The sequence below is a fragment of the Tenebrio molitor genome, chromosome 1 (genome assembly GCF_963966145.1).
Source record: "Tenebrio molitor chromosome 1, icTenMoli1.1, whole genome shotgun sequence".
Lineage (NCBI taxonomy): Eukaryota > Metazoa > Arthropoda > Insecta > Coleoptera > Tenebrionidae > Tenebrio > Tenebrio molitor.
In genome coordinates, this window is record NC_091046.1 from 19,196,685 (window position 1) to 19,209,576 (window position 12,892).

General features: G+C 31.6%; 1 protein-coding gene across 4 annotated transcripts in view; it reads left to right on the forward strand.

Annotated features, from left to right (window-relative positions):
• fz2 (frizzled 2) overlaps positions 1-12,892 on the forward strand; it is a 76,827-nt gene that overhangs the window by 29,497 nt on the left and 34,438 nt on the right. For 3 of the 4 annotated variants that reach the window (XM_069038334.1, XM_069036181.1, XM_069037600.1), the window contains exon 2: positions 4,380-4,457. The exons of the other annotated variant lie outside the window; for it this stretch is intronic. The gene's annotated coding sequence lies outside the window, so the exon portion shown is untranslated. The remainder of the gene's footprint in view (positions 1-4,379; positions 4,458-12,892) is intronic. 4 annotated transcript variants of the gene reach the window in all.

Sequence of the window (12,892 nt, forward strand, 5' to 3'; positions counted from 1 at the left end):
ACAAACAAACATCTAAGATTAACAATAAAATTTAATGCAAATGTTGAAATTGTCCCCGGCTAACCATTTGGCACTCACCGACACTTTGTACACTGCACCCAGGGATTATTTGTTCCATTTCAAGGCAAATTCTAAATTATTTGGTCTATTAAAATAAATCTTCCATTTTAAATCAACCCATACAAAATAGTGGTTTATTTGACGAATTTATGTGTAAATTGGACCTTTTTTGGCACGAGTGGGCCATTTTAAAATGCGAGTGAAACGAGCGTTTTAAATGCCCACTCGTGTCAAAAAAGGCCCAATTTACACACGAACGAGTTGAATACAACGTTTTTTTGTTCGAAGAGCCCCTTAAAGGCTCCAAATCGCTTAAAACCTTTAAAATTAGCTTGACGTTTCGTTTTGACAAGTTGTGACATTTATCAAAATCCGTTCACAATTATATTCATGCGAACATATAAATGTCGTTATTGCTACGTATACAGGGTTATTATAAATGTTTCTAACATCTAGTTGGCGTAGCGGCATAACGCACAGCCAGCCACCTACAATGTTAAAAACATTTATAAGAACTCTGTATAATAAATACGCTGTTTAACCTATAAATTATGTATACTATACTGGGTGCCCCAAAATTCGCGGAACAACTTAGCAGTACGTTGTTAAGTAGTCATTAAAATATCAGGTAAAAATGTTTAAAAAAATCAATCTTCTTTTTTGTAGAAGATATGGACCTATTCGTTACACTAAATGTGGCAACATTTAAAAATATTCTATGTATCCCAATAGTCTTATATTTCATTTTTGTTGTATCCATGGAAATGAGAGAGAAAAATCAAAACCATGTTGCCGTAAAATTACTACTTGGAAATGCTGGAAGTGATGAAGAAAATAATTGCAAACCTGATCACAATTGTTCAGAAATATTATACCCCTGGTTAGTAAAAGACAAATAGTCAAAATCTTTTTTAGTATTTAAAATAAATGAGATCAAAGCTGCACCTTTTGAGCCTGCATATCTTCAAATCTAAGAGTGACAATGTCTAATTGGGTTGTTCCGCGAATTTTGGGGCACCCAGTATAGTTGGCAGAATAGTCTGTTTTTTTTTTTGGAAAATAATAAGTTCTAAAACTACAGGTATTTAATGAATTGGCCTGAACATGAACTTATAGCGACATGCAATAGTCAACATCTTTAAGTTTGAAGTTGTTGAGACTGTTGAGAACCAGGAAATTTGTTTATATTTTACGCCCAATGTCTGTTTTCATAAACACATAAATCCGTCAACGACTCATACATGCCTGTACTTTGTCTCTCTTCGGAAAACAAATCACACGTTGGCTCTTCTGTGGAAATTCTAATGGAGGTCTTGTACTCTAATCATGTGAATCATCCGGAAACACTAAATAAATTGTCCATGTATATTTTTATTCTTTACACGGCCATATAAATTTGTTGGATGAGGATGGCTGCATTAAATATTTAAAGAGCGTGAAAGAAAGATGATCTTAATTTAATGCTTGTGGAAGAAACTTTATTAAATAACCAAATACAAGCAGGTACAATCGCGGCCATCCAAAAGTGAACGATAGCTTGCGAAAATTTCCGTATTTTTCGTTAGATTAAATCAGGCTGTATTCATTGGCGTTCGTGCAGCAGGCGTTACTATTTTAATAATAAAAAGTTGTAATAAATAATTTTCAATAAAAATGAGACTGAAAATAATTAATACATTATTAAAGTGAAAGTAAACTTTAGTAAAGAAACCTTTTCAACACCTATTCGTATTGGCCTCTCAAGCCTGTTTTCTTGCCAACGCCTCTTTAAATTGAAGATGCAAGTCTTGCTGCAATGTATAGTTGTCCGTTTTCTCTAAGGTTATATTGGGGCCGTAAAAGTAGTTACCTCCTAATAAGCTGCCCTTTTGTGTGGGTTTCAGAAGCTACGCGCCCCTGCAATAAATCAAAAAACTCTGAACGAAACAACCAGCCGGATTTGCCTGCTCTTTACAACCACAAAATGTTTCCTATTGTAGACAAATCAACTTTTACACAATGGGATAATTTTACCACGCCAATATAACCTTAGAGAAAATGGACAACTATAATTCTCTGGCCACAGCAGTCAAAGACCAATTTTCTTCTAGCTTTGCATTTAAAAAAAATTGTTTCAATAATTTTTTTATCGCTAGTGTCAAACTTTGACATTTTAGAACGCCTATGATTTAAAGTAAAAATCAAACTATAAAAAAAACGTTCACTTTTGGATGGCCGCGATAGTACCTACCTATAATTATAATATATTTTTCACCGATTTAAAAAAGGGGCTTCATTATTTTTATGAAAATGTCTATTTGAGAATGTCGTTAATTTAAAGTTACTGTTGGTCATTTGCCTAGGATGTCTACATAATGGCGTTATGGCGTGTACGATGATAAATCGAACGAACTATCGTTCACTCATTTGACAAAAACCGTCAAGTTAAAAATACATTTAGGGCGAATTCGATTTCCTCATTTTCGATACAGTTATAAAAAACATTTTTAATCAATATATAATACATATATTACAAACCTATATAATTTACTGTGTTTGTTGTTTTAAGGTTATTATTTATTATTTTCTATTCGCAAATTGTATGTACGAGTAAAATAAAGCTCGTTATTTGGTTTTCAATTAACTTACATTCTAGAAAAGTTAACGACGAATTTAATTTTGCCTATAAGTATAGTCAAAATAAATTTCATTTTTAACTTAATTTTAACAATTTAATAACTCTACTGATTGTATCGATTTCATGAAGTTACTTCATATTAGAGTATTAGTTTTACCAGTGTAGCAAGTTAAATATGTACTTTCGTTTCATTTTTTCATAGAACCAAGTTTGGTCAAAATGTTTCTGTTATAGAAAATGGCATTTCCAGTCATGTTAATATCTTAACATTTCAGTATTTTCCTTTAAAAATGGTTGGAGGTATTATAAATATGATCTGTTTTAGAAATTATTATTTGATTATTATAATATACTTATTCGAGATGATTGCATATATCATTTTTTATATTATATACCATTCACGATTGTTTCAAATTCGGACTATCTATGAAAATCTGACATTTTAGTTGGCAATATTGTGATTTGTCATAATAAATCTATTTTAGGTTATAATTGAACCGAACGTTGCTGCCAGTTTGCTACCTTTTTAAATAAGTGAACCCATTAAGAACAATAATTTAAAACTTTAATTGAAATGAAACATACATATTTGTAGCGCAGTTCTCGTTTAAGAACATTCCTAATGTATTAAAACGGGTAAATTATTACTACGAACTAAATTAATGACGGAATTGACAACAAAGCGAATATTTAAAAACGAAACGTTATATGACAGGACCTGACGCCAATCTAACAAACAAAGATCTTGGCCTGCTGGGTGTTTAAAACAATCGTGAACGGCTAATAATCACTATTGATCAGATTGCAAATTACATAATTTCGTGTCAATAAGATACTTACTACATATTTAAATCTTTCAATTTATGTAGTTGGAAACCTTTCTTGTTCCGTATTTAAAATTTAACATTGTTGAAACTTAAGATATTTTTTTTAAATATTACGAAAATTATATCTACTCCCACACACAGATTTTAATGCAGGTAAGTTTTGAATGTACAAAATATTAGTAAATTAACCTTTTACAATCAATGAATTATTTCAGCGATTTCTTTTTACTATATTTTAGAGAACAAATACTGCTATAAAATTGATCTGAAGCAATATTAATTTTGCCTTGTTTACTTTTCACAGAATTATTCATGTTAACTGAAAAATCTTAACAAAGACAAACTAAGAAACTCATCCTCTGGTTACTTTTTTCTCGTACAGGTTCAAATTTGGCCACTCATTTGTTATAAAATTCTTTTAAAATAATTTAACAGACGTATGTACGTTACATTTGACATTCTTGGCCATAATTTTTAATTTATCCGGAGGAAAAGTATTGATTAGGTGCAATTAGAGTTTTCTAATTTTATAAAAACACAATAACGAGTTAATTTTTGATCAAAATGATTCTATATTAACGATTCCGGAAGTTACTCAAGCTTTTATGTCGTAGCTATATGTATATTGTCGTGGATAAATTTTTGAGTTCCTCAATAAGTAGATATTTATTATCGACTTTCTTGAAACATCATTATTGAAGTTATGAAATTAAATGAAATTTATTACTATGTATTTATTCAAAGAAAATCTTTTTCACAAATTAAGAACAATTGTGAAATGTTAAACTCACTCAGGTTACTGATTGTTAAAATTTATAGAACTCGTTAATTGTTCTGTGACGATAGTTAATGTAGCAATATTATTTTTGTTACAGGACCAGTGGAAACAAAGATTAAAACGTCAAGTTATTTTCGGAAGAATTGCAGCGATTAGTCTGAATCTTAAAATAAAGGTGAGGTTATAAATAATAATATTTATTTCGGTTGAATTTTACGTGCTATTTAGATTTTGATAATTAAAAAATGAAAAATTGCCTTCTGACGCACAAAGGGACGAATAAGTTTTATTCATGTTACGAAGAGGAATGAAAAATTGTGGTCTTCAGTTGATAAACGTGCCAAACAAGGGAAACGGGGAAAACGCTAGTTACTAACCGACAGGCACAGTCACAACACAGTCCTGGTTTATGTGCTGCATACCAAGTGACTAAAACCATGAATTCTAAAGCTTTCACTGATTTTCAATTTGCAGTCGGAAAGTGTCTATTTTTTTATTTCTCATGATTTTTTGATCATACAAATGCACGTAACTGTGCAAAGGGAGCTTCTGATTTTTACAGTTACACAAAAATCGCAATTTTTGTACGCGAAACAATAGATCTAACTATCAACATATCGCAGTTCCAGAAAAGTGACTGTACATATGTATACTATGTACTAAATATTTTTATTTAAGTGGTTAACATCTGGAAATTTGAATAATCATCTAACATTTAGTGTTCCATTAAAGTATCTGAACATAAAGTAAATCAAATATTGAAATATATTCCATAATCTTGATTATGATCTATGAGACATTTTGTTCTCCTTTATTTGTGGATAATAAAATATTATTACATTACACATCGAGAAATCATTAATCAGCGTCGCATTGAGTGAAAGTGGCGCCACGACGCTATTTCAACGTCTTTCATGGTCTAGGTTCGTCATAAATGTAACGAGACCATACTTAATTGCGCACGGCTGTGTCTGTCAACTCTTCTTGTGTTTTAATGATAGGATATCTCAGCGTATGATACATAATTACTGTCAACAACATTATGATCAGACTACGTAAGTATGGATCTTATTTCATATAACGTAAAATTAGCTTTCGGTAATTGTATACCATGATCAAAATTTTTATGCCAGATTTACCGAAAATATACAGAAGTAATTTATATTTAAGATCAGAAAATCGTATGAATGGCGTTAACCAATACAAAATACTTTCAACACGATGTTATTTACAAGACAAATTCTCAGAATCATTATAGTTGTAGTTAAAATCAAATACAAATTTTTAATAAACAATTTGTTTTGTCTTATACCTAAAAACAGATGGGTATTTAAATTTCACTAGAACTGAAAAATTGTAATAAATGTACGTCTTGCTAATTATGTACCTAGTAGAAACGCGAAATTAAACTTCATAGGTACGTACGTAACGCGGTAATTAATTTTCCTTGTACTTAGCCAGACATTGTTTTAATTAGTTGTTTACGTCGACTAAAGTTAGTTTTCCTCCGGTAGATTCTGTTACATGCTTCATTTTTTACTCCTAAATTGTACAGTATGAGTGTGGAGTCTGCAACTAATGCGATAAAGGTAAAGGTACCCTTATTTTTTTAAATTGCTTTGTTTCAAGTCATTGTTATTTTTCATTTGTTTATTGTTTTAAGAATTTGAACAAATTATTTTAACTCAGTCACTTCGGTTCGGTTTGGTTCGGATGAATGTGTGTAATAATAATAATCTTTCCGTATTTTAACGGTTACTTTTTTATAATGTATCACTTATTTAAACCCCCTGTATTTAGACTTGTAGCTGGTGTACCCGTCACAATACAATTTTGACAATCCCATAATTGGTTCGATAAATCATTTACCTAAAACACCATTGAGAATTAAAACCTGTCAAGAAAGGATTAAATGTTGAATGCTTAACCACTAGCATTGTCACTAGTGTTCCCGGGCATGGTTCACTTGGCGCACTCAGAAAAACTTGTGGGTAGCGTTAATCCTATCCTGTAAGACAGCTGCCTACCTGGTCATCAGAATACTCAATCGCGCCTAATTGATTATAATTTAAGATTACCCCGAATGAAGAGACACTCAATAAAATTATTTTCATATTAGCAAACGAGTGTATGCACATACCTGTATCACTGAAATTATTTTATTTCTTCATAAAATCAAATCTGCTGATACTCTTATTTCTGTTGAAACACTATTAATTTTTAATAAGAAAGTGTTCAATCGTAAGAATATCTTTTAACATATCCCTAAATCTGTAAATATCTGTGCGAAGCATAGAAATTTGCATTAAAAGGAGTGAAAAAATGCCCAAGCATTTGTAGTGAGTTTTGTATTCTTACAACAAAATGTCCATACTAATGTTTGAAGTGAAAAGAGAATTAGCAAATATTTCTACAGCAATCAATTATAGCCAATAATTCTTCATTTTGAGGCATTTCAGAGTACATATACATCTTCGACAAAATAGTTGTCGAAATGTCGACATCGTGAGGATCTAAAAAGAGTAAACCAAACGTCCATGGTAACCCCTGCGACTTTTCAGAATCATTTCTTTTGTATTCCATTCCAGTACTAATTAATGTTAAGTCTTCCTAAACTACCATTGAGTTATGTGAAATCGACATTGGTTTGTTTTGGGAAAAACCCAATGTCACTAAGGGTAGGTATGTAACCGAAATACATATTAATCTCCCATTTGCGCGCAAGTGTTCTATTACTGATTTGGGCATTAGACTATTAGCAGGAGGTAAACTGAGCCGCCGCGTTGACCAACACTCACTTTCCCATCTACATTATTAGATTTAATAACTTAAAGGCAATTTAGGGGTTTATGAGTACAGCGACCGCATGTATACAAACAAATTACGATATAAATAAGAGTTTATATACAATATATTTTTTAAGTAGTTACATACTACTGGGTGCCCCAAATTCGCGGAACAACTCAATGAAGCAATGTCAACTCATGTTAGAAAACAATGAGAAAAATAATTTTAAAAAATCTATACCTCTTAGATTTGAAGATATGGGGACTCAAAAGATGCTGCTTTGATCTCATTTATTTTAAATATTAAAAAAGATTTTGACTATTTGTCTTTTACTAGCCAGTGGCATAATAATGCTAAACGATTGTGATCAGGTTTGCAATTATTTCCAGCATTTCCGAGTAGTAATTTTATGTCCGTTTTACCTCAAATAGCGTACAACATGGCTTTGATTTTTCTCTCTCATTTCCATGGATACAGCAAAAATTAAATATTTGCAGACTATTGGGACACATAGAATGTTTTTAGATGCTGCCACATTTAGTGTAACAAATAGGTCCATATCTTCTACAAAAAAGAAGACTGATTTTTTAAACATTTTTACCTGATATTTTAATCACTTATTAAGAACGTACCTACTGCTAAACTGTTCCGCGAATTTTGGGGCACCCATTATACATACTCATATACAGTAAAGTGCGTTATGGCCAAAAAAAACTCGTATATATACAGCCAAAATTTTAGTATTGTAAATCAAAGTCTACAACCTACAACGTCAAACGTTATTGTCAGTGTCAGTGCGAAAAAATGGGTTTAACTGAAATTTAAAAACAGACTATTGGGTGATTCAAAATGATTGTGGCCAAGTATGGCAACTATGTACGAAAATTTATGTGGCAACTGTGTGGGTAGGGTAGAGTTGACATTTCCGTGACAGTTCATAGTCGCGCAATTTTGTAAGTTTTCAAATCAATGTGTAATGGAATTGAAAAAATCAAATGCACGGTTATGAAATGTCATACAAATGTCTACTGTACCCCATTCACACAGTTGCCACATAAATTTTCGTACATAGTTGCCATACTTGGCCACAATCATTTTGAATCACCCAATATATGCACGTTTAAAGGCTCGGATACACGATGCCAGTAACTCGTACATACCAGTTACTAAAACCGAGTACTGGAAACGAGTGTTTCGTAAGAAACTGGCGTCTACAAGTAGAAGTTTACGAAAGCCAATTAATTCAAAATGGATTTAAAGAAAGAAAGTTGTTTTTAAAAGAGCTTGCTTCAGAAGACGTTCCAGACTATCGAAAGTATATGAGAATGTCTTCAACATGCTTTAACATTTCTTAATTATACAACGTGTCTCAGAAATAAGTACATACATTTTAACTGGTAATAGAAAAATACTGAAATGAAAATTATATTTCGAAAAAATGATATGTACATAAAAATTTTGTTGTTCTTGACGAGAACTGTCACTGGTTAAAATTAATGTACTTATTTCTGAGACACGTTGTATGTTGATCTTAAATTTTTAATTTTATTTTTAATCTTGGTTCTTGAATCCTAGTTCAAATTAGAAGCCATTTTCATACACAAAACTTCCGCAAAACAATGAAAAGAAGTTTCACTAAAACGGACAGGTACAGTCTAGCCGTTTACACGTGTTTAGTATTGTAGACAGTCGCACAAGGTCAGGTGGGGGTACCACTTGCTCCAGTAAACTCTAAAAAATAGAACTTTCTATTTACTCGACTGGAATGGCTACCGGAGCGAGAACTATACTGGAACACTAAAACACCTATTTACACGAGGCGAGTACTAAAATCCAGTACTCAGTTTTAGTAACTCGTATGAGTTACTGGCATCTGTAAAGAGACGGGATTTCGATACGGGCAATTGCTGCTGAGGTTGGTGTTCATAAACGTACCGTTTTATTGGCCAAACAAAAAATCAAACCTATGCACATATAACCTTTATTAAAAAAGCGCTGTTTACACAACTCAAATTTTTAATTTTTGGATTTATTCTATCATCTGTGTACGAGTTTTTTTTGGACCAGCGATAGTACCTATGTATAAATAATGTACGAGTATAAATTTTAACCATATGTATTTTTCTGAACTATTTTTTTACATTATATTATCCAACCCCTCATTTGATACTTCGCAGAATCGTATTAAATAATAGTTATTTACATTAGAGTACGGGAGGTGAATTTTCCGACACGACAACTAATTTTAGGCACGAGGCGCAGCCGAGGGACTGATTACTTGGAGCGCCGGAAAATACCTCCCGTACGATATTTGCATTGTATTTTCAGCTGACCAAAATATTAAATTTTTGAAAAATCCAGACTCATTTTATTATAGAATTTGACATCGTCAATAAAGGATCATATGCTGGGGAATCAACTCCTTGACGGCGTGACTCTGGATTTGTTTTTTTCCAAACAAATTATTTGCTGTGTTTATTAGGCTAAATTTTCACTGTTAGTGCTTCAAAAATTGATTTTGAAAAAAATGTTTAATTCAGATAGTAAGTTAAATGTAACACCAGAAGAAGTCAAACTTTTTGATATACAGAGCTGCCAACCCGATAGGTTTTATTTTCCATGTTATGATTATGATGAGTATTTTTTGGTCAATAAAAATTAAATAAACACATTTATTAGAAAAATAATACCGAGTGACTATAAATGATTGAAAGAAAATAGTGGATTGGCAACACTGATGCAGTTGGTAGTGCAAGTCTTGTCGTGCATTATCTGTCAGTCATTTCTATTTAGGTTAGGTTAAGTCACGAAGTACATTGTCGATTTAGATTTTTTTGACGTTTGTTTCAATTTTAAAAATTACGTGTGTCATGCCAACGATGTCGCCAACTAAAGATTTCAAATGTGTTACCAACATAACAAAATAATTTTCAATCATTTATAGTCACTCGGTAGATACATGTAAAGGTCCATTTCCATACCGCGAAATACCTGATTCGCCCACAAATACGGTGCCTGTTAAATCTGTAGAAATTTAGTTCTAAAACTCAAGTTATGATTTTTTTATTGTTTTTGTGTTCGAATAGGTATTTTACTCGATTAGCTACTATTATCGTGTTTCGTTATGAATAAACACGTAAAAAATAGGTAGGGATATGTTTTAGGATGCAAATTTATTTTCATTTTAATTTTGATATGGAGAGTTTTTAATAAATAAATTTGTTGCGTATTTTGATGAGTTCTATTGGTGGTTAAATAATTTATGTCCATAACAGTCATAACACTCTGTATAATATAATGTATAGCAGAGTAATCTGCTAAAAACAGCCTCTTTGAATAGTGACAACACAGTATAGATAAATAAAGATAGGGCAAATGATAATATCTGTCTGTACCTATAAGTTTCAGATGTAAGCATATTAAAGTTCAGTCTAGCAAAATTTAATTGGCATTGGTAACTGTCTAAAAGACTTGAATTCATAAAAACGTCTAAAAGACACACCAAGACTGGCTTACTGTGATTGAATTCGGACCCCATTTTAGTGAGGTAATCCGCTTACGAGATTAAGAAAGTCATTTCATGTTCCTTTTAGGCGTTTCACTGTGGTTGGAAGATTGACCGAGATTATTCGGAGAATTTCGATGCAAATTCACATTTTATTTTACTTTTGAAACTCACGATAAATCATATCATGAACATGATACGATATCATTCTATTGACTGATGGTTGACATTTAAACAAAAGTTCTACTTAAATCTGCTTGATATAAAAATAGCATACGAATATGATACGAATATAATTATGTGAATTAGAACTTCATCAGACTTTTGACAATAATGGTAAAATTGTACAGAACGCTTGAATAATTATAAACAAGGCAAGAATGTTTTAAAACCTTCACGTATCCGGGTAATAAATTAGCGGTTTTCCTCATTGTATATGCAAACCAGAACGTTATTAAATGGTCAGTTTATAAATACAAATAGATTGACACGGCAAGTTTATATTAAAGTGGGAGGATTAAAAAGATTTAGCAATTTGTATGCCTGGACAAATAAAAATTTAGTAATGTATGAGCTGTGAAATGGCTAATTGATCATGCAGAACATGTGAACATGCGAACATCATAATTTACTACAGCTTCTTGGCTAGAATTCTTAATCCAATTAATGAATTTCTCACATCCTTATCGTTTTATAGTGGTATTTATGCTAAACACACCAGAACGTTGACATTACATTTTTGTGTTTAAAGATTAGACGCTCATCAATCTCTCGCCGTGATTCAGTTTCTGGCGTTTTCTCGCACAATCGTTTCAATAAATCACGTCCTGTCACATACCACCATGTTGGTTGGCCAGAGTCTCGACCATTAACCACTTTATTTTATCATTTCCATCATGGTTCTGTGGTGACATCGAAGAAACAACGTTCATAATTGGTAAAACCCTATCGCTTCTATCTTATTCAGACAAATTTATCGTCGTTGTTTGACAGAAGAATATTCACTTGGAACCGATACGTGTAATATCTGGAATCCAAAATTTTCTTGACAGCAGCTCTACCTCCACAATATGATATTTATTTTTTTAGTTTTCCATGTTTGTAACACTGGTAAGCTATCTCATTATCTCACCCTTAACGCTTTTCTTTACATACTGAAGAATCATGATACATACTGTTACTATTAACTTTACTGAAATAATCAATATTTATATTTCAAATTGAATATGTGCCTTAATTGTTAGGTATGGTTATAAACTTAACAATTTTTAAGAAATCCTTCAATGGAATAACTACCGAGTGACTATAAATGATTGAAAATTATTTTGTTATGTTGGTAACACATTTGAAATCTTTAGTTGGCGACATCGTTGGCATGACACACGTAATTTTTAAAATTGAAACAAACGTCAAAAAAATCTAAATCGACAATGTACTTCGTGACTTAACCTAACCTAAATAGAAATGACTGACAGATAATGCACGACAAGACTTGCACTACCAACTGCATCAGTGTTGCCAATCCACTATTTTCTTTCAATCATTTATAGTCACTCGGTACTATAAGTAAAATATCGATTATCGATTAATTTCTATTTAGAGCAGTATTAAATGGAGTTTTAATTGAAGTAAAATGAAATTCCATTAATGTACCTATCTAAATAGGCTATTATGTAGGAGTATAATACATATGTATAAGGGGAAAAATAAGACAATATACATTTATGTATGTATTTGAAAACTGTCAAACACATCGGATTTTATATAATTCATCGTAAGGAGTTTCGTTTATCTCATTTGATTTATAAAATTCAATTTAAATTTCCTTTTTCGACTTTGACTGACAGTTGTACCATTACGCATTAAATTTTGGACATCAATTTTCTGTCACATCAAAAAAATTGCTCTAAATCAATGTGTTAATATGCCACCCGCTTAAAATATTAAGGTTTTAATTTTTATTTATTTATTTTATATTTTTTATTAATTACAATCTCGTTCTATATACTTATTTGTCTGATTTTTAAAGCTTCTGGAATGTTTTGTCGTTAAATCTGACATTCACATTTTCAAAATTGACACAACAATCAAAATTGAGGTTATTAATACATAAGGATCGTTTTAGAATGTATGACAGCAGGATGACACTAGCCTTCAAAATTTATTGATCGCGACCGTACGCGAATAATCAACAGTAATTACATAAGTGATGGTGATTTTTTGATAATTTTAACTACATAGATGCATGAATCTTTGTTGCTATAGAAATCTCACGAGTGGACGAAGTTCACGAGTGGGATTTCTTTATAGCAACAAAG